The sequence below is a fragment of the Camarhynchus parvulus genome, chromosome Z (genome assembly GCF_901933205.1).
Source record: "Camarhynchus parvulus chromosome Z, STF_HiC, whole genome shotgun sequence".
Classification (NCBI taxonomy): Eukaryota; Metazoa; Chordata; class Aves; order Passeriformes; family Thraupidae; genus Camarhynchus; species Camarhynchus parvulus.
Window position 1 is genome coordinate 42,206,284 of NC_044601.1, and position 23,085 is coordinate 42,229,368.

A 23,085-nucleotide genomic window follows, 5' to 3' on the forward strand; every position below is an offset into this window, starting at 1 on the left:
ATCACTTTTTGAACCATCCCTGCGATCATTCAGAGATCTTGCAAATACCTTATATTATACATCTTATATATACATCTTCCCTTTGAAGCTCCATGTATACTGAATTCATGTTTCAAAAGTTGTTAGGGTGAGGCTTTTTTAATTTATATTGGAGGTGGTAGGATGGAAATACCACCTTTAACAGCACCACAACCCTATTCACATTCTGTTCAGCATGTTGATGAAATATATCTCACTAAAAGAAAACTAAGAAAAAAAATTGAATATCAAAGTGAATTACCTGCAGAACTAAGAATTAGACCAACTAAGAGCTGCTTAAACCCAGAAAGTCTTTAATCTATAACCTATTTCACCCAATACTTTATAATACAGTTAAGCATAAAATTGCATTTTTTAAAAATTACTATGTTTGCTAATATTACCTGAGGAATATTCTAATAATGAGCAGTTGACAACATAATTTTATTATTTGAATGCAGTACTGATTGTGCACTCAGTGCACTCAGATTTAGTGCAGAACTATTTATTTGATTTGTTTAGAAATTACTTCAAGAGATACAAAATACTCCATGCAATACTCAGCAATAATTAAAGAGTAAAACTTACAGGATTTGATTTTTTTTCCTATTTTATCATATTTACCATTAAAAAAAAAGACATCAGAGACAAAATCAGAATAGGTTTTTTTAAAACAAGCACTGACCAAAGACTTTTCCCTCATATACTTTATTCCAACTCTGATCCAACAGCTATTTAACTACGTCCACATATCTGGGTGATACATATTGTTTCCTGGGTCAGTCCCTAGAAAGGAAAATGCTAACACCAAGACCAGTCCAAACCTAAGCTGGAGAAAAAAAACCATGAGGGTCAGTAGTTCAACTTACTCTCATTTCAACTACTAAAACAGGAATCATGCTTGTGTTTTCCATCTTCTCGTGTTTGGAAAATACTTCTGTGAAGCAATGCCACCAGCTACTTATGACAGTACAAGAAAAAAAAAGGTAAAGCCCAAGTCAAATTTTATCCCACAGACATAAAAAAACCCACTGCATTAGGTGTCACTTTTCTCGTGGAAAAAGTGATTCCACTTAAAAGGTGCAGGTTTAGTAGCCGCTAAATAGTAACTTCAGTTCCTACAGTTGGTAATTCTCAGCAAAGAATCATAAATCTGTACTCCAAAAAGTAAAATATAAATGCCGTTTATTCTCTAGTATAATTGTTTTAAAAAACACACGGCCATACGAGCATTTTTCCTAACACAGTTAACCTATGAGAAATAATGTTTTGCACACACTTCCCACTCACTTTCTCAGCTAAAATCAGAGGAGAGTAACCTCATCGAGAGAAGACTACTACCATGACAGAGAGACCTGATCCCAAAATCAGCTTCGAAGGCGTTTTACAACCACGGACAGATGTGGAACAGGCGATTAATTCAGTTCTTCACTCAGCACACAACCCTGAAGTCTTAGCTACACGCAGGAACGAACGAGCTGCACCAAAAAGAGACTACCTGGAAAGCCCGCAACAATTTCATCAAATCCCTGACAGACATGGAGAAAGAAAACCTCTATTTCACTCCGTCCACGCACTTCGACCACGCGGAGAACCCGCCCGACCTCCCGGAGAGCTCCCACGGCAGCCCCGACCCAGAACTGCCGGCGGCGAGCAGGAACGCCAGACCCACTTTTCCCACTGCTGCCGGTTTCGCTTCCCCACCTCGGTCCCAGCCGCCACCCTCTCGTCCGCGGTGCGGAGCCCCCGCACCCATCCCCTGCCGGCGCGGGGGCTGCCGCGGGACCCATCGCGCCTGCGGGAACTGGCCGGCGGCACTTCGGCCGCTCCGCCCCGCGCCCCGGAACCGGGCCCGCCCGGCGATGCCCGCCGCCCGGACCCGCCGCGCACGGCCGCTCCGACCCGGCCCGACGCACTTCGACCGCCCCGTTGCCTCCTCCGCTCGCTCCCAGCCCCATACCTCCTCGCCGCACACCCGCGGCCGCCGCCAGAGCCAGCTCGGCGCTCCCTCCGCACCTGTCCGGGAGACGCTCCAGCGGGCAGGCGCGGCCGGAGGAAGGGATGAGAGGCGGGGCGGGGCGGCGTGGGACGGGAGGGGACAGGACGGGACGGGACGGGACTGGGCAGGTCAGAGCAGAGCACGGCAGGAACAGGAGCAGGAGCAGGAGCAGGAACAGGAACAGGGACAGGGACAGTGGCAGGGACAGGGGCAGGGGCAGGCCTGTTCCCTGCCGCCGCCGCCGGATACCCCGTCCCTTCGAGGCTGCCGCTGCCCTGCCCTGCCCGCACGGCAAGCACCTCGCTCCCGGATTTCGGATGACAGCTGCTGGATGCGCACGCGCGCTCGCGGGGGGCAGCGCACGTGACCCAGGGAGCGGCGCCCGGCGCGTCACGTGCAGGGAGCGGGGGGCGGCGCTTCCGGGCGGGGTAGCGGCGCTCTGGGAAGGCGGAGCCGGCAGCGCGGGTCTGGGCGGTCTCGCAGCCTTGTCTAGTGGATCCGCCGCTCCGGCGGGCCGGAAAGGGCCTGCCCGCTTCTCTGGGCCCGGCTCGTGAGCGGCCGGTGCGCCCACCGGGACGCACCCGGGGAATATGCCAGCGCAAAGCTTAGAGCAAAGTCGGTGTGTTAGAGAATCGCAGGATCAGCTAGATTGGAAAAAGCTTTTTGAGGCTGTCGAGTCCAACCTATGACTGAACACCACCAAGTCAGCCAGAGCATGGCGCTGAGTGTCAGATGTTTTCTTAAACGTCTCCGGGGGCGGTGACTCCATCACCTTCCTCGGCAACCGATTCCACTAATAACCCTTTTTGTGAAGAAGTCCCTCTACACTTAGGCTTGTAACCTCAGAATTGGCAGGACCTGTCAGGTCCATAGGAATGGTGGCTCTATCAGAGGGAGCTGCAAGGTCGTCATGGTTATTCTAATCAATCTGTATGCCATAGTGTCCCCTATCAATCAGTACTGCTGTGCAAATGTGATTTTGTTTGCAAAAGTTTAATGTTGCTTTTGGTGGCGAAGGCCCATGGTAAATAGGTATGATTCGTGCTTATAAAATTGAAACAGTAGTAAATATGGATACAGTAATCAATATTTGGAAATAATAAAACAGGTAAAAAGTTGAAATGCCAATAAGAAAAGCGAGAGGAGGGGCTCTACCACCCCCCTTCCCTGCAGATGTTCAGGATAGGAGGAAATAGCAAGAGGTTACCAAAATTAACAAAAAGAAGGGGGAAATCTGGTTGGGTCCCAGGAAAATGCTCATTATAAGAGATTTATTGCTTTGATGCTAAAATGTAGTAAAATGTTAGTTTTGGCTTACATTGTACTGGCTTAGTGCGCATGTGTATCCCAAAGGTGAACCAAAGGACAAAAGAGGAAGAGGAGAGGCCTTCATCATGACGACCCCAAAAGACTGGAGCGACCACCAAAACGAGGGATGGAGCATGCGCGGTAAAGGTGGTGATGAGGGCGGAGATAGAAGTGTGATGAATCGAAAATGGGAGGAGATGATATTGACACCTGGCTTATAAGGGGTGAATCTTCCCTTGGCAAGCTCGTACGTGAGGTGGCCGGGGTCCAAGAGCCCTGCACTCCGTACCCCGCGGTTATCTTTTGCTTATGCGCTATTATCTGAACCAAATTATCCCTTATTTTAATCAAATTATATTGTCAATATATATTCTCTAAATTATTCAATTAAAATTGCTGCTATCTTAAATATTGTTTGGTTTTTTTATGAAGGGATAATTGGGCGAACATAACAATTTTGGTGCCGAAACCCAGGACTCTCTTAACTCCAGGGAGGTGGATAGTTTCTGGGAAGGAGCTCCCCATCAGATTTTTAAGTGGTCCCAAGGCTAGACCACTCTCCCTTGGGAAAGAGAGTCTTTATTACAATAACGCGTAAGCAAATTAGTCACTAAGAGCGCGCAAGAGAGGCTCCCGTCAGAGTGCCGGCTTATAGGAGACAGAGTACCCATGTAAAACTGCTTTGTGCATGAAGACCCTCGTGAGAAAAGGAGGCTGTGAGTATCACGAGGTTTTGGGTCGGGGGGCGGCTGTATGCATGTGTGAGTGTGTGTGGAGTATCTGAGACGGGGGCTGGGCAGTCCCGGACCCCCAAAGCGAGTGGGACCTCCCGGTACCGCGTTTTCGCACCCTCCGAGAGGAGGCAGGCCGGGAAAGGAGGAAAGTGAAAGAAAAGTGAACAAGTGGGGACCCCTGGAGGGTTTGACCCAGGGGGAAGGAGGGGATCCCTGGTCCAAGCACCTGCGGGAAGGTCCTTGGGCAGGAGGAATTGACTCAGTAGGGAGACTGAGAAGGAGAGTGATTGAATAGGCTCAATTTCCTTGGAGGGGTTGGTAGCTGGCAATTTAGTATGTGATCAGGTGGTGAGAGGACAGGGCTAAAATTGCAGAGGGAGAGATAGGAGTGGAACAGATTGCAGAGGGAGAAATAGGAGTGGAACAAGTAGATTGAAAAGGCAGTGTGATTAAGTAGTAAGTAAGAAAGTTGAACCACAAGGTGAGTGTGGGAAACTGAGATTTTCCTGGTACCGGGGATCTCTTGGTTTGTTGCCGCTGGAGATGGGTCAGGGAAAAAGTAAATCCCTTGACCCAGGGGCTGCAGATTGTGTGAAATCTCAGCCGTTTGGAGTATCTGGGAACCGTGAGGGGGGTTCTCAGGAGGGGAGCAGCATTCCTCAGGACAGCCCGCTGGGGATGATGATACGGTTTTGGGATGAATGGGAATCCCAAAGGGGAAAAAGTAAACAGAAAATGATTAAGTATTGCATGTGTGAATGGACAAAGGAAATGATCCAGAAAAATAATTTAAATTGGCCCAAGTTCAGATCATTTGAGGACTGGATTTGCCAGGCTCTAAATACATATGTGAATTCAAAAGACCCTGTTAATCAGGAGGAGAGTGACTATGCTGCCTATGGAGTCCTGAGGGGAGAAGTAGGTCTGTTGTTCAGAGGCAGGACAGGGGACTGCAGGAGTTACTGAGAGAAGCACAAAAGGTGTGTGTAAGAAGAGATGAGGAAAAGCAGAAAGCAGATGCTAGAATTTTGGTGGCAGCAGTTAAAGAAATGCAGGCAGCTTTGAACACAGAAAAACCTGCAGGGAAAAGCAAACAGCAGAGGTCAGGATCTATTTTCAGGAGCACAGGACCTGTGTGTTTTTCCTGCCACGAGAAAGGGCACTTAAAAACTTCTTGCCCTACCTTGAAGGGTGCAGGACCCACCTGCTTTTACTGTCATAAAAAGGGGCACCTACAAAAAAGTTGCAGGAAGAAACAGCAAGATGAGAAAACTTTTCAGGGAGGTCAGGGGCTCTGTTTAATGAAGAGGACCGAAACACCACCAGAAGAGCCCTTGATAAAGTTAAAAATAGGCCCCCATAGAGAAGAAGTTATATTTTTAGTAAATACAGGAGTTTCTCGGTCGACAGTGACAAAATTACCCCAGGGATGTGAGATAAGTTGTGAACAAGTCCCAGTAATCGGAGTTAAGGGAGAAGCTTTCCCTGTTCCTGTAATTAAAGGGGTGCAAATTGAAACAGATTATAAATTTGAAGTAAATGATTTATTGTTGATACCAGAGGCCGAGAAAAATTTACTGGGTAGAGATCTAATAATAGCCTTGGATTTACAGATAAAACCTTGTGAAGGAAAACTTGAAATTTATTTTTAACTGAAGGGGATAATCTGGAAATTAATGATACGGTTTGACATTTGCATAAAGTGGGGAAGAGCTTGGGGTAAAGGAGTCCGATCCCCTTAGTCCATTTTAGTCAGCACAAGCTTGTGAATTTTATGCATCACTCCGTGCATTTTTAATATTAAAAGGATGAAGAGGAACTATTTATACGGACTCCAAATATGCTTTTAAATGTAGTACATATTTTTGGAAAAATTTGGAAGGAAAGGGAACTTATAAACACTTAAAGAAAGGGGATACTGAAATCATGATCTTACAAGAAATAGAAATTCAGCAGGGGACACTTTTCCTTCTGCTAGCAGAACTGGCAGCTATAAGAAAATTAGAAGCAACATTTAAGGAGGGAAAGTGGGTTTTTCCTGACGGTAGGATTATGATGCCCAAACCAGTGGCATGTCAGATTTTAGATAACTTGCATAGACAGACACATTGGGAACAAGAGCCCTTTGTGATCACTTTTAAAAATTTTATGGGTGTATAGGGATATTTGAAATTGGGAAAACAAATCACCCAGGGGTGTCTCACCTGTCAAAAGGTAAATAAAAAGGTGTTGAGGAGCTCTCCCTCTGGAGGACACAAAACAGCCTACAGGCCATTTGAAAAGATCCAGGTTGATTTTACAGAATTACCTAAAGTGGGTTGGTGAAAATATTTGTTGGTTATAATAGAACAATTAACTCAGTGGGTTGAGGCATTTCCAGCAGCTCGGGCTACAGCTCACACAGTGGCTAAAATATTGCTGGAACACGTAATTTCAAGATTTGGATTACTGAGGGTTATTGACCATTTTTAGTTTTGCTCACCACCGAAACTGCAGTCCGAACAGCAGAGAGGGGTTGGACACATGCATCAAGAGTAAAAGGGCCAATACCCGATTGAAAAATTGTCTTGACACCAGGAGATTGAAAAGTAAAATTAAGAAGGACTTGAAAATAGATAGGCTTTTTCTTACAGAAGATTGAAGTAAGAATGTAATTTATGACATAGCAACAGAAGTAATGTGAAAATAGGGTGAGATTTAAGTTGATTTTATTAACCCTGATTTATTAAGAATGAACTAGGCATCCTGGAGTGGCTGCCGACCACAATTCCCTTGACCTTGGAGGCAGAAGAACACCGGTGGAAAAGAAGAAAAGAATGTTTTTAATCGGTGGGAAAGGCCTGAAAGGATTGAAGATCTTCTCCAGGATCACCCACCAGCAACATTATTAGAATTGATTCCAGAACTGCAATTCCAGAAACTGAGACTGACAACGCCTGTTGTTGAAAGAGTCCAGAGACAAGTAAAAAAAAAACAAACAAACAAAACCCCCAAAACCAGTGGGAGTGGGGTAAACATGGTTTAAAGTGTCATCCATGGATACGTATTGTTTGTACACTTTGCTTTAACTCATGGTGGAGAGTAATTAAGAGGGAAGATAAGGAAAGAATTTATTTGCTTGTTTTGCTATGGTTATGTATTTAGTCAGCTAACTATAGAACGCATTGCTAGTGATTTTTTTAAGATACCTTTGAAACTGAGAGATGGGACCCTTCCAGCAGCAATTGGATTAATAGACAACTTAGATCAATTGGTTCTTGCTATATTGGCTATAGCTCAAATAAGAGAACGAACAATTCATAATATTATAGACCAGTGTCTCATAACTGATAGTTGTTGTGGAGAAGAAGTCTATACACCACATCATAGGCGCATTCCGGGGGCAGATTGGCGCCGCGAGTGTGCCTATTGGAGGAGGCGGCGACTTAATAAACTCCCCGCCCTTGAAGCAGAAAATAATTAGTAAAATCTTACCGTGGTTGGCACATCCCTGAAGTTTTAGAAAATATAGGTTTATCGTGTTCTGGTCTAACCTTTTCCCTGTTCTTTTCATTTTAATTATCTCTTCTTAACCAGCCAGAACTGAGAAATAGCATTTAAAAGGGGACAAGCAAACTCTGTGGGGCTATGGGTACCAAGGAAACAAAAAGCACCAGTGACTAGATCCCGGGATATTACCTTTGCTACCGAGAAGCCTGGCATCTCGGCCCTTGGTTGCAACCCAAGGGGCCTTGAGAAAGGTAGAAAGGCAGATTTCCTGAGGATTATTTTCACTGTAATCATTCTGGTACCCTGGACAGTTGGCCAAAGCCAGAAAGCCACACTGGACAGAGTTCAAAAAAAAATAAAAGGATCGGCAATGAAAAAGCAAACAGGGCAAAAACCAAGTCCCAGCAATTTCAACATTTGTGACTACTGCAATCACCCTGTGTGGATTAAGGACAAGATGGAATCTGTGTTTGTGACACACCCGTGTGTTAGTTCTGCCTGCTACAATCGCAGCAGTTTTATAGATGTTTGTGTTAAGGAGGGAAAGATGTAATTGGATAGGGAAAAATCTGGGATATAATGGACAAGCTCCTTATCCCCATGGTAATCAGATTTGCCCTCAATATGAAAGGTTCTTTTGTTTTAAAAGAGATGATAATGAAGATGATCCAAGTATAGGCATGGGAAGCCAGGCACTAAGAGAAAAATTGAAAAAGAAAATGAAAGAAGAAAACGAAACAAACTGGAAGAGAGGAAAGAACAGGAGAAAAGAGTCAAAAGAATTGGCTGAATTGTATAAAAGATTGGGACCTGCCAGCCTTGAGTAAGAACCTGTTTGTGGGATTGATGCAAGAGATTGCCACAGAACTGGGATTATCCAAATGATGGATTTATGGAGGTCTAAAAATGGCTGAAAGATGGCTGTGGAAAGGTGAGAGCTTAGCTCCAGAGCAATTTTTAAAGTGGAATCACATCCAAATTCCTGGAACATTGAAGAGACCTGAAGGATGGATTTTAAGCCATCAAGTAATTGGAACCATTTGTATAACTCGAGAAAGAAAGAAATTTAATAAAATAGTGGGGCATACTCCTTGTAAGTCCACATTGGTAGTCAATATGGATAATCGTTCAAAAGTCTGGCGACCTGAAACCCCTGCTGGGTATTGGGGACCAATAAAAGAAATAAACTGTGAATGGGGTGATCAGATTGATTTATGCTGGTACAGACGTCCTGGAGCTAACCCCTACCAATCCATCAACAGCCTGGGTCTTATTGGGAACAACCGGAGAAAATTGATAAGAAATGGAAGGCCCCAGATGGGATATATTGGATTTGTGAGCAACGAGCTTACAATGAGTTACCTCAAAAATGGGAAGGAACCTGTACCTTGGGAGTAATACAACCCTCCTTCTTTGTTCTGCTGAGGTCTAGGAGCAATGTGTTAGGAACTCCACTGTATGAAACCCTGCAGCGGAATAAAAGAGATTTGAATTTCAATTTTCCAACAGCAGGAGGGAACCAAAAATGGGGAGAGAACGAATGGCCTGCAGAAAGAATTATAGCATATTATGACCCAGCAACATGGGCTCAGGATGGGTCATGGGGGTATAGGACCCCAATTTACCTGTTCAATCGAGTGATAAGGCTCCAAGCAGTAGTGGAGGTGGTGACAAATCACACCTCCGGTGCCTTAAAAATGTTGGCCAGGCAATATTCACAAATGCGGGCGTTTGTGTACCAAAACAGAATTGCCCTAGACTATCTGTTAGCAGAAGAAGGAGGAGTTTGTGGGAGATTTAATAAATTGGAGTGCTGTGTAGAAATTGATGATCATGGGGAAGCCATCACAGAACTTGCGGAGGAAATTAAAAGGGTGGCTCATGTGCCAGTACAAAAGTGGAATTCAATCTTGAAAGCAGATTGGTGGGATAACCTCTTTGGAGGTGTTTGGTGGAAAAAGTTAGGGTTCATGTTGTTATGTTCAATTTTGGGACTCTTGTTTCTGCCTTGTATGATTCCGTGTTTTATTAGGCTAATTCATTCAGTGATTCAGGGGATGCAGATTACAACAATGCCTCTAGATCCAGAATTAGCAGAAAAAGGAAAACCAAGATCTATAATGGTACTAAAAGCAAAGTCAACCCGTGTTAAAGAACAAGGGACCTAGAGAAATGGAGATAGCCCAGGAGATGCTAACCAAATTTGAAAAAAAATGTGAAAAATTAGACGCAGCAAGAAAAATGCTGGAAAAGTTTGAAGTTGAAATGAGACAACGAGAAAATCAAAATTCTGAAAGATATAAAGGATATCAGGGCACTGCATTTTAATAAAGCATGAATCAATGATCAAGAAGAGAAATGGGGGATTTGTGGTAAATAGGTATGATTCGTGCTTATAAAATTGAAACAGTAATAAATATGGATACAGTAATCAATATTTGGAAATAATAAAACAGTTCAAAAGTTGAAATGCCAATAAAAAAAGCAAGAGGAGGGGCTCTATCATCCCTCTTCCCTGCAGATGTTCAGGATAGGAGGAAATAGCAAGAGATAACGGTTACCAAAATTAACAAAAAGAAGGGGAAAATCTGGTTGGGCCCCAGGAAAATGCTAATTATAAGAGATTTATTGCTTTGATGCTAAAATATAGTAGTATGTTAGTTTTGGCTTACATTGTATTGGCTTGGTGCGCATGTGTAACCCAAAGGTGAATTGAAGGACATTGAAGAAGAGGAGAGGCCTTCATCAAAACGACCACCAAAAGACTGGTGCGACCACCAAAACGAGGGATGGAGCATGCGCAGTAAAGGTGGTGATGAGGGCGGAGATAGAAGTGTGATGAATCGAAAATGGGAGGAGATGATATTGACACCTGGCTTATAAGGGGGGAATCTTCCCTTGGCAAGCTCGTACGTGAGGTGGCCGGGGTCCAAGAGCCCTGCACTCCGTACCCCGTGGTTATCTTTTGCTTATGCGCTATTATCTGAACCAAATTATCCCTTATTTTAATCAAATTATATTGTCAATATATATTCTCTAAATTATTCAATTAAAATTGCTGCTATCTTAAATATTGTTTGAACCTACCTCCCTCAGCTGCTTCTCATATTCTCCAGTTCCTGACAATTTTGTGGCCTTATGCTGGAAGTCTGGAAGCATGTCAATGTCCTTCATTATACTGAGAGTTGAAAATTGGTCGCAACATGCTATTTCACCCAAATTGGAGCAGAATATTTCATTTTGGTTTTAATGTAGGTCATTTCCATATCACATAGCAGCAACACTAAAAAATCATTCCAGAATTTTAAGTAATGTACTTGCTTCACATTGCAGCCACATAGCTATCTAAAGTAATTTTAGATGTACAAAATGCTGGCTTCTAAAATCCCACTGCAATACTTCTTGAAACACATGAGATGGCAGCAAATACCAGAAACAAAGCACTGCTGGCCCAAAGCAGAGAAGCGGATGCCAGTGGGATGGGTTTTGCCCTGCTCCTTATATAGTTGTCTAGACTGTGTGGATTGCTAACAACTTCTGATGCACTAAGTTATAAATTACAGTGTGAGTGTTGGCTGTTTAAATGTAATAGTGTGAGAAATATTCACAAATGCCAGAGGTTTATGGCTAACAAGGAGACAGAGGAGTCCTTCAGCTTTATTAAAATAAAGTGAGAAAGTCCTCTGGGGCACACACCCACAGGGTTTTCTCTCTCAGGGTTTCAGAGAGCACAGCCTCCTTTTATCCTGAACTCCCTGCCACATGTTGTCCTCTTCCTTTCCCCATTGGCTGAGGGAAGGTACTAGGAAGGTACAACTTTCCTGAAGGCCTACCACATATTTCCCCCCAAAACCACCTGCCACATATCCCCCCCCTTGAACCTGCTATTTCACCCCTAAGTTCAGAAGTTCAGGCTTGTGCAGACCCTTGTTTGGGCTCTGCAACAACCGGTTGCCCAAAGTTAGTACAGACATTAGGCTCCATTTCAAAGACACTAGCACCCATACTTTCACTCATCACAATATTTATAAAGACATTAGCACACATCTTTCTTCTCAATAGTCTCTGAAAATTTCTGTGGCCTGTATGTTTCATTAAGTGTATGCAGTTTGGTAATGTTATATAACATAAGAAACTACTTCTTTTTTTTCTTTAACTGTATTTCTTCTGTCAGTTTTGCATATTTTTCATAATGTTTTTAAAATATTGACAGCAATATGTAAGCTTCCAACTCATAATGTTCTGGAAATTCATTCATTCAGATTTCATTCATGGAATTCTGTAGCAGTTAAACATTCCTGCGAGAGGAAGATGAAGTTAGGCACATTTTAACTGGGAATTATGAACAGTAAAAACACTAGCAGGACAAATAGGGAGTAAGTTTATCTATGGATACAGTTGGTAGGTATCCTTCTTCCAATAACGTGAGTATCCAGATGAAAAGTATTTTGAGTTCTCTGTCTCAGAACCTTTTTGCTTTATGTAGAAATTCTGAGAATATCTATGCACCTCTTACAAAGGCCAAACTAGATAATTTCCAAGTTGAGGATTCACATTAAACATTTATTTCTGTTATATGTACTCTTGACATTTTATTTTAAACATAGAGGGAACCTTATTGTATTTAACAGTAATCACTTTCATTAGAAACAATATTTCTTTCAGCTGACGGCTCTTTTTCTCAAAAAATGTCAGGATAAAATAGAGTGACTACTTCATACTGTCTGTGCAGGGCTGTAGTGCTAGAATAGTGCATTTCAAGTCTACATAGGCATCAAGTCTCTGAGGCCTGGATTCTGGCCTCCCAGCCAGTTCAGCCAAGCAGTCAAAGGTTCGTTATTTGGACAGGACACTTTCTTTTCTCATGTTCTTGCTGCCAGATTTATGAAAAATGTAGTTCTGATTTCCAGTAGTACTGGACAGATGGTCAAGAGTCTTAATTGTACTGTAGTGTGAAAGGGATAAAAAATTAACAATATATAATCAGGTCACTTTGTCTCCCCTCTGTGTCAATTAATTTGTCTTCTTTTCAGTACACTGTTTTCTGACCTATATCTAATGGTTTTCTAGATCAAAATTTTCACAGTATCTGTCCATTTTGTCTGCAGTACCTGTGTGACTTTAATGGGCTTCAGTAGTTTTACATGTATAAAAAACTATTCCATGATAATGGCAAGGTGAAGATGAATATTCAGAGGAGGACAAGGAACAAAAATTTTTTCTTGCCTCCACTATAAATAAATAATAGAATTCACGTACATAGGTTTACCAGAAAAGAAAGCAAATACATCTTGTCATTAAACACCTCACCCAGGTACTTTATACTTCCTGTGAATTTGGTTTGTTGATGCCATTCACTGAAAAGTGGAAAAGTCTTTCAGTTTATAAATTTGGCATAGACCAAAATGGATTCCACTCAGATAAAAGTTCATATGTTAGGGGAACCAAAATATTTGTATTGGGAAAGTGGTAGAGATGGCTGGAGCACCGAACTCAGGATGTTCATGGTCTCTTGCTATGTGCACAAACTGTGCTTTATTTTGGAACAATAGATGGCAGTCTTTATCTTCTGCTTGCCTCATCCCCAAGTAGTTAAGGTATCTTTCTTCCACAAAAAAAATAGCTAATATGCTTAGACTGCAATAGCAGAAAGTAAGGCTTGGCTATGTCAGTAATCAAACTACTTGCATTTAAGCTAAAAATTAAACTTCTCTAAAGTGAAGTCCACACAGAATCTGATAAATATGAACCTGAAAACAAGTGGCATTCAATTATTACTGTCCTTTTTCTGCATTTGTGTGATTTGAGGGCTGAACTGAGAAAAAATTATTACATCTCTTTGTAAAGCCCTCATCCAGAAATATATTCTGTCCTTTTTACTAAGCAGGTGCATATGTGAGGTTTTTTCCCCTGTTGTCTTGAAGAGTGTGTGTCTCTGCCCAAGAAGAGTCATGAAGGAGAAGAGAGGAAGCAGTAGACAGCAGCCAAATAAGTATTGGCTCAAAGATACCATGGAAAGAGCTGAAAGCCCAGTTTAGTCTGTAAGACTCCCCAAAGTAATTTGAAACCATGAAAATAAATTGTTTTGTATTAAATACTTTGGCAACTTTTTCCAGTCAAAAGAAGATGGATGTGGACTGTGCCACAAATTGGCTAACAAGAAAGGTCAACCACAAGGAAAATCTGCTGCACCCATGATCATAGGTGGAAATTAGGAAAGCTTTTTTACCAAAATAAAGTCTAAAAAGCATTGCTTCCATCACCTGCACTGTTTATTCTTTGTGTTTTTTACCCCTTTATGTGATAATATGGAAGGTATTTGGAATAGCTCTACCTTCATGTCCCTGAACAAGTATAAAGGAAGAAAGTAACCAAGTGTATACAACCCAAAGTATTGCATCAGAATACTATTTTCTAGAACCTGCACTATGTTTAATCTTCTTCAGAAACTGGAAATTGAATGCAAATTTTACTAGATGAAAGTTTCCACACTTAAAATTTTCACTTATGTTCTCCTTTGTAGTATCTTACAGCAAGATATAAAAGGTTAGCATTTGTAGAGAAAAATAATACAAAGCTAATATAAAAGTTAAGAAAAAATTTTAGCCAACTACAGGCTACATAGGCACAATCTTTTAATAAATAAGTTGTGATTTGTCAGTAGTCATAATTAACATGAAATATCTCGGGTAGCTGGTTGTTAATTGCTGCTTTGAGATGCGTAGGATGTCTCTGTTTCGGCTTGTGCGGCTGAAGAACGAGTCTGGACTCTTCACTTTTCGGTCTTGAGGTTGTTTATTAATTCTTATTTATAAAATTTTCTTTCTGCCCAGCGGAGGTCTGCTCAGCAGGGCAGCCACAGGCACTCTGACCGCTCCCGAGGTGATGTTGTCTTTTTATACTACAAACTATGTATAACATATTTACACTTAATTCCCAATACCTATCACTTATGTTAGACAGTGCACTTCTACTCTAAACCAATCTCAAAGTGCCAACATCACCGCAGAAAATGGAGAACAAGAAGAAGAAGAAGAAGAAGAAAGGCTAGACACGCCCAAGTTCCTCCATCTTGTTCCCACAACCCCCATACCAAAAATCCTAAAATCTACATTTTCACCCTGTGATAATTTTATTATTATACTATTCAAACTTCTATGACTTTCAGGTCCTCATACAAGGCTGGTAACTTGCTTCAGGGGTCAAAATCAAACCCCCAGGTGTTATGGGCTGCATGCCAGGGTCTCCGAGCCCCCGGCAGGGTCCTCGGCAACTCTGGACACCCGGAGGGATGTACTGAGTTCCAAAAGAAATGCATGAATCTTCTTTGACCAACCTGATCTCCTTTTATGACCAGGTGACCCACATGGTGGATGCAGGAAAGGCTGCTGATGTTGTGTACTTGGACTTCAGCAAGGTCTTTGATGCTGTTTCCCACAGCACACTCCTGGAAAAGCTGGCAGCCCACAACTTGGACAGGAGCACTCTGTGCTGGGTTCAGAACTGGCTGGAATTCTCTGGGCTGGGCCCAGAGAGTGGTGGTGAACGGTGCTGCATCTAGCTGGGGCCAGTCAGCAGTGGTGTCCTCAGGGGTCTGTGCTGGGCCAGGTCTGCTCAATATCTTTATTGACATGGATGAGGGGATTGAGTCCTTCATTAGTAAGTTTGAGGACAACACTAAGCTGGGATCGTGTGTTGATCTGTTGGAAGGTAGGAGGGCTCTGCAGAGAGACCTGGAACAGTTGGATGGATGGGCAGAGTCCAATGGGATGAAGTTTAACAAGTCCAAGTGCCGAGTCCTGCATTTTGGCCACAATAACCCCCTGCAGTGTTACAGGCTGGGGTCACTGTAGTTGGAAAGGGACCTGGGGGTACTGGTGCCAGCCGACTGGACATGAGCCAGCAGTGTGCCCTGGTGGCCAAGAAGGCCAAAGGCATCCTGGCCTGTGTCAGGAACAGTGTGGCCAGTAGGAGCACGGAGGTCATTCTTCCCCTGTACTCAGCACTGGTGAGGCCACACCTCAAGTGCTGTGTCCAGTTCTGGGCCCTCAGTTTGGGAAGGACCTTGAGGCGCTTGAGCACGTCCAGAGGAGGCAACGAGGCTGGTGAGGGGCTGGGAACACAGTTATTCTTCACAAGTCCTGTGAGGAACAACTGAAGGAGCTGGGGGTGTTTAGCCTGGAGAAAAGGAGACTCAGGGGTGACCTTATCACTCTCTAGAACTCCCTGAAAGATGGTTGTAGTCAGGTGGGGTTGGTCTCTTTCTCCAGGGAACAACTGACGGAACCAGAGGACGCAGTCTCAAACTGCACCTATTTCCCTCAAGGGAAATATAGGTTGGATATTAGGAAAAAGTTTTTCATGGAAAGAGTGATAAAGTACTGGAATGGCCTGCCAGGGAGGTGGTGGAGTCACCATCCCTGGATGTGTTTAAAGAAAGTCTGGATGTGACACTCCGTGCCATGGTTTAGTTGACGTTTTAGGGCATGGGTTGGACTCGATGATCTTTAAGGTCTCTTCTAACCTAGTGATTCTGTGATTCTGTGAATTCTTACATTTGAAGTTTTAACAGTTCATCATTTTGAGAGGCAATGTAACTAAATATTGAAATAAATTTTGACTTTTCATTTGATAGTCCACAATGTGTTTCCTTTATTTTCAGTGTAGAAGTTTACAAACTTCTTTAAAAGGATTAGAAAAAAATTGGTTAAATTCAAAGCAATGCTGTTATGGTTCTGAGAAGACCATGAATTCAGAACCATTAAAGATTTTGGAATGTATCAACCAAGAAACTCTTGAAGATTAGTACATTTTTGGTCTCACTCATTATTTGATTTGATGTAGCCATTATTGTCCTCAGATACAGCTATCCATCCCATTAATACAACTGTAATAAAACCTACAACATCAGAGCACCAGAGGAAGTCCAAAAATATTCTTAACGTCACCTGACCTTTTTTTCCTTTATTTTTTCTTTCTTTTTTCTTCTAGCTTTAAAACAGTGAAGAATAGCATCTGCTGTACTAGAATCAGAAAAGGATTAAAACAGCAACATTTCTGACATGTGTGGAGTAGCATACTTATCTTGGATGATGATGATCTTGACTCTATTTAAAATGCTCAACATGATTTTGGTAAATGGAAAATACTAAAATCAGTGATCCTAACTGCAGGATGAGAAATAGGATGTAAATTTTTGAAGAGAAATGCATCCAGTAGAAAAGTATATTGACACAGTGCTGGAATCACCCACTAGCTCCCAAGAAAGCGCCAGGAGTGGCTGTTTCCAGATGCAATGTGATCTGAGCAACAGTAGAGCAGGGCTTGCTGTCTACAGCACAGCAGTGGGCTAAGGCACCGAAGGCGGAGACAAGAACAAGGGAATCATAGAGATTCCAAGATGTTTTATTACCAAGGAGAGTCCAGGGACAAAAGATCATGAGCCCGGGTGTGCAGGGACTTTTATACAGGGGCAGATCTAGGGGAGGGTGCCTTTTTACTGGCCCAAATAGTTCCAGTTCCTGGGGCTCAGTTGGTGCATTTGGTCATTTGCTGGTCCAGTGGTCCCAATCATCTACAGAGTTAAACTTCTAGTTTTTAGATCTGTGACCCCAGATATGCAGAGCACAGATGGTATCCTCTGGAATTGGCCACACATCCATAAGTAACCCTACCTTACAGGTGGAAAAGGGGTTACTCGGGCTGGCCACTGAGAGACACATGATCTCTCCTGTTTGTTGAGGTTAGCAAGGGCGACCCCTACATTTTGCCTTGGTTGTAAGACTATCCAGGTGTTACTTGGAGGAAGGAAATAGAGAAGGCTACAAACTGTGAGCAAGGAGTATGTCATTCTCAGTCTTTTTAGGAGTCCTTGGTGAGTCCTGGTCTTGTCCTGGAATTGCTCTCTGGTTCTTCGCTAGGTCCCCTGTTGGAGCTTCTGATGGTTCTGTGAGCTCCTGAAATGGCAGTAACTGAGGTTTGACATTCTTGGCTGGTATCCACTTCGGTCCCGCATCTGTGGACACACAGGCAAATCCCCTTCCCCAGGTGACAAGGGGGAAAGCCCCTGAAACTTACAATTTACTTATTAAGTAAATTATATAGGTTATTGTTGGAGACTGTTTTAAGTAACACTGCTTCAGCTCTTCCAACCACTCCTGTAACATAAAAAGAATCAGTAACTGAATTAAAAGGAAACACAATTTTTGAAAAAACACAGACAACTGCTGTGAGCTCCACTATTTGTGGTGAGTCTTCCACCTGTTCAATATCTGATTCCCATTCCTTTGTATTTGGATTCTGCCTGGTAATCACAGATTTCTGGGATTTTCTTGAGCCATCTGTAAAAAAATGTAATCACATGAAGAGGGGTAGGGCTTTGCAAGGGTTTTAAAATTAATTTAACAGAAGAATGCTGTCACAGCAGGCGAGCATTGGTCAGAGTGCCACGTCCTTCCTAAGAAGCATCCTTAGAAGGATGTCCTGGGCGCAGTGATCTAGCTCTTTTAGGATCCCGGTGATGCAGAAGAAGGAGACAGGGTCCTCATGGAGTTCCAAGGAGAGCCTGTATTGCTTCTGCCTTGAAGGGAGTCCAGGGATGAAGAGACCACACAGGCAGGGGAAACTGGGATTTATACAGGAATAGTGAGGGGCAGGGTAGAACAGCAGGATGAATGGGATGAGGGCACAGGGGCGGAGCAAAGGGGAGGGACCAATGGGGTACAAAGAATCAACATATGGAAGCAAAGCATTCTGGGGGAAATCTTTTAGCTCACCACAACCACGGAGGTTATGGTTTAGGGGTTGGTTCTCCAGGGGAGGGCAGCAAGCCTTTCCTTGGCCAGTTTTCTGGCCTCCACAGAATGCAACAACTTAGGTTTAAGATAACGAATTAAAATTTGGCCCATGAAATCTGCTAAATAAAATTGAAAACATTCAGATTGTTGAAGTAACCAATCAAAATGATTAGAAGAGATATGAAGATACCTGAAAAATCCTTCCCCAAAAAGGAGAGGATTCAAGGATCTAGCCTTTAGAATTAGTTGAGATATGATTTCACGGCAAGTGGTAATCATTTTGCTCTGTTGGTATGATAAAAAGACCCATTCTAAAATTAATAAGGGGTCCTGTGTTTTTAAATCCCACTGAAAAATTAAACCATACAAATGAAAGTATGCCAGAACTGCAAATAAAAAGGGTAAATTGGGGTTGAGTCGATGTGCTTGACGCAACTCAATGGCTCACAGCATTTTATTCAAGGCTTCCTGGGCTTCCTTGCTGAACATCCTGGGAAAACTCAAAGCTGTGTCTCCTCTCAGTAAATCAAATAGGGGGGCTAAATCCTGATTTGTAATTCCTAATAATGATCTAATCCAACTGATTGTTCACAGGAGTTGTTGCGTCTCATTGAGGGTCTTAGATTGGTCTTTTAATTGCAAAGTCTGAGTTGTAATCATCTGCTCTGTGATTTTGTATCCAAGGTATTTCCAAGGAGTAAGCTGTTGAATCTTACCCTTGGTTACAGTGAATCCAGCATTCTGCTCTGCTGAGATAACATCTTGGGAAGTTTCCTGGAGGGCTGGATGGTTTTCAACTGCTATCAGGATATCATCCATATAGTGAAAAATACTGGAGTGTGGATGTTTCTCCCAAATGGGAGACAAAATTTTAGCCATGTATTAGTGACATATTCTGGAGGGAATTTTCATTCCTTGTGGCAGCACAACCCAATGACATCTTTTTAAGAGTGCTTTCCAATTGATTGAAGGAACTGAGAAAGCAAATTGTGGTGCATCATCTGGGTGCAAATGAATATTAAAAAAGCAGTCCTTTAAATCAGTAATAAAGTTCCAGTTCTTGGGAATCATGGTTGGCAAGGGTAAACCAGGCTGTAGAGATCCCATTTCCTCAGTAATAGTATTAACTTCCTCAGGTCTTGGAGGAGGCACTGTTTCCCACTATGAGGTTTTTTAATCACAAATATGGGGATATTCCAGGGGCTGGTAGTTGGAACACGATGACCTTTGTCTAACTGTTGTTTAACTACTTGTTCAAGCACAACCACTTTCTCAAATGACAAGGGCCACTGACCAACCCAGATGGGCCACTTTGATGTCCAAGTTAATTTTAGGGTGTCAGGCTCATCAGTAGCCCATGTTAAAAATTTGTTTCCAGCCTTACTCCCCTCTGTGATAATAAGTCCCTTCCCCACAAGACTATATCATCCTGAACCACAAATGGCTTGGTAGTGGCAATGCATCCATCAGGGCCCTTAAAACTGATAGAATGTAGGCTACAAAAGCTGGCACAGTAATACATGACAAGGTGTCTAATGAAGGAGTTGTGTTTCACTCTGGTGGCATTTGGAGATTAGTGTTATGTTGGCTCTGGTGTCAACAAGTCCCTTGAGGACAATGGTTTTTCCCATGTGGTTTGCAATGCAGCTGATCTCTGAGTGTCCATGACTGATCCTCCTAGTCCAAGAGATAAGGAGGTACTACAGTGTGGTTCAGGTAAGAGAAAAGCTTGTGCAATTATTATTCCATGAGGAATGAAACATGGGGGATCAGGACACCTGGCAAGGACTGTGATTTCTTGGCTTGCAGTTACCATTAGAACAGAGGTGTCACATAAAATCCCTCTGAGCTGGTCCTACTGATTCCTGTGATTAAGAACTTAGGTGGCTGTTGTTCGGGGCCTAACTGTCCTGAGGAAATAGTATGATGCACAATATCCACTCTAAGTACTGGCTGCGCAGTCAGCACCTCCGGTCTGGTGCCTGGGGGCACTGCAGCTGGGAGGTTGGTGATGATGCACCGTAGCTGTTGATTTGTGGGCAGCTGGTGGTCTCTGGCGTGCTTGACAGAGATGTTTGTGTCATCACGCGCCATTGTCCTGTGCCCTGCTGGCAGTTTCCTGCCTGGTGACAACGGCATCCCTGTACTTGGTGAGAATTTTTGTGCCTTGACAATGCTCTTTACACCCACAATGCTTTTGTTATGACTTTGTTTTTGGTTCTTTTGCAAAATGTCCTTCCTTGCCACAATTGTGGCAAGGCCTTAGTTTTTGTCATTGCTGGTTTTTAATGGTCTCCTTAAAGGCTGTGAGAGCCTCTGCTAATACTTGCACTTGGAGCATAGCAGTTTATTCTTGCTGTTTCCTGTTGTCCTCCTGAGCAGATGTTTGTGCGTTAGCGAGGACCTGTGCCTGGAGCACAGCAGAGTGCTTTGGAGTTGCTGTGCAGTGGCATGCCCCGATCATTTGAGCAATGGTGGGCTCAGGATCAGAGGGCAATGCACACAGTGCCTTTTTACATTCAGAGTTAGCATTTGAGACCGCCAACCGTTTTCTTATCTCATTGCTGCTTCCAGTAAATTGTTCTTATCTCAGCCTTTTGCATCTCCAGTTCTTCTCTCCAACACACCCCAGGGTGTGAAAGAAACTAAATAGGAACAGTAGAGCAGAACCAAAAAACACAAAAAAACAAACACAAACAAGCAAACAAACAACAACAAAAAAAAAACCGCCAAAATTAAAAAAACCCAACAAACAAAAACCCAAAAGAAGCAGGAAAATAATAGATGCATAAGGACAAAAAATGACATAACTGAGAAAAGGATGATCATAATTGGTCAAAACAAGACTCCCTGAAATCCACTGATATATTTATTTTCCCAGATTAAGCATGGAAGGCAAGTTTTTGGAAGAATTGGATTTCTATAGTCCTGCTTTCTGACACACAGTATAACTGCTGATTGCAGTCCTGTTAGAAGATGGAACACCAGTCTGCTATTCCTTCACAAAAACACTAATTGTAGGAAGAGGTTGCCATTGCAGCAAGTAGCTTTATTCCCCTTTGGGCAGAGTAGATGCCAAAAGGAAAAAGCACTCCAATTTTTTTCAGTATTCCTGTTGTCCTGAGTAGAAATGTACAGATAAATTCCATCTTGTCTGGTTGACTTTTTAGCTCTTCCATTTGTAACTCATAGTAATTTTTAATATTTTTTCTGACCCTTTTTTCCCCCTTTTTTTGTCATCTGAAGCTTGACAAAGTATTGTCAAGTCATTTATATCTGATACATGTTTTAACAAAAAATATGATCACTGATAGAAAAAAATCCACACTTAGGAAAAAATTTAAAAGGTTTGATCTTGCATAGTTACACAAGTGTATGCCCTCTTAGCAACCTCTCCTGAGCTGTGAGAAGCTGGAATAATTTTTTTTTTCATTGGGCTCTAGCACCAACCCTTGGACTGCTTAACTGATTTTTCAAGCTAAAGACATGTGGCACAATATAACCATGACCATCACAGAAGAATATAAAGCTACAAAGACATCAAAAACAAGTTGCACTTTGCACATAGGACCATTGTGGGAAAGGAGAGACTCAACTTCTTACTTTTTATCTGTGAGAAAAAATGTTGGTAGGTAGAAAGAGAAAAATATTATATTCCATATAAAATAAGAAGTAGCCATAGTGCAAACTCTAGTTAATATGGGAGTGAAATGACTATTAGAATATTAATTACTGGAAAAGTATCTGAAATATGCAAGAAATTATGGTAATAATTTAATTTTCAGAAATTTTGTGAAGTAAACAGATAAAATAAAGGCATTTTTGTAATAAATAGAAATATATTTGCACTTTCTACCAAATACCTATTCTGTATTTATTTCACTAAAAATATAAGTAATTTGACAGTCGTGGGTATTCAAAAAGCACAAAATATTGGCCACATTTCAGAACAGAATTGACCAATTTTGGAAGATGGTCAGCATCAAAACAGTGATTTTCATTGTTGTTTTTTCTAAGAATAGCTATACAACAAGTGTTTGTCACACTGTTCATTGTTATTTTTAAAACTGACATGTTATTTATTATAGCTTTGTGTATTATTTGTATCTTTCTCTGAATCAATACAAAGTGACACTCAGATGTAACATTTTGTACTTTCACAAGCCCAAGCACACACTGATAATATTTACTTAGAGGGAAGCTGGCAGATCCCCTCCCACCAAAAGCCTCCCTTGCTCCATCCAAATGTCTTTTCTATGGTCCTTTTTCTCCCTAGGCTCTTAAAACTGGCAAAGGGGAACACTGATTTTTTGGAAGGCGAGGATTTTGAGGAGCATGAGGATTTACTCAACCCATAGCAAGTGAACAGGACATAGTTCACATCCAGTACATCCTACTTCTAAATCTTCTGTCAGAACAAGTTCACCAGGTTCTGCAGGGCAGAGGAGTGAAATATGTAGTGATATATGACTGGGTGATTGGATGGGTGGGAGTAGGAACAGATAGACACTGGGGGACAGGGATGGGGGGCACAAAGAAAATTAGATTTTACATTAACTTTTAACTTGCTAAGAGTTTGTGATAAATTCCCTGGTAAGTATAATCATATGATTGACACTGTGTTGACTTCTGTAGGGTCTTCCTTAAGAAAAGGAATATGAAGAATCTTATTAATGAGAACAAGAAAAAATTACCATTTTTATATTACTTAATACCAAGTAATTTACTTCATATTTTATTA

At 42.3% G+C, this 23,085-nt stretch overlaps 1 protein-coding gene across 7 annotated transcripts in view; it reads right to left on the minus strand.

Moving 5' to 3' along the window:
* KDM4C (lysine demethylase 4C) overlaps positions 1-2,169 on the minus strand; it is a 251,390-nt gene extending 249,221 nt beyond the window's left edge. For 6 of the 7 annotated variants that reach the window (XR_004061512.1, XR_004061514.1, XR_004061513.1 and 3 more), the window contains exon 1: positions 1,979-2,169. The gene's annotated coding sequence lies outside the window, so the exon portion shown is untranslated. Of the gene's footprint in view, positions 1-1,722; positions 1,752-1,978 lie in introns of those variants that run through there. The other variant, XM_030969347.1, reaches the window with a different exon arrangement.
* Between the last annotated feature and the right edge of the window lie 20,916 nt (positions 2,170-23,085).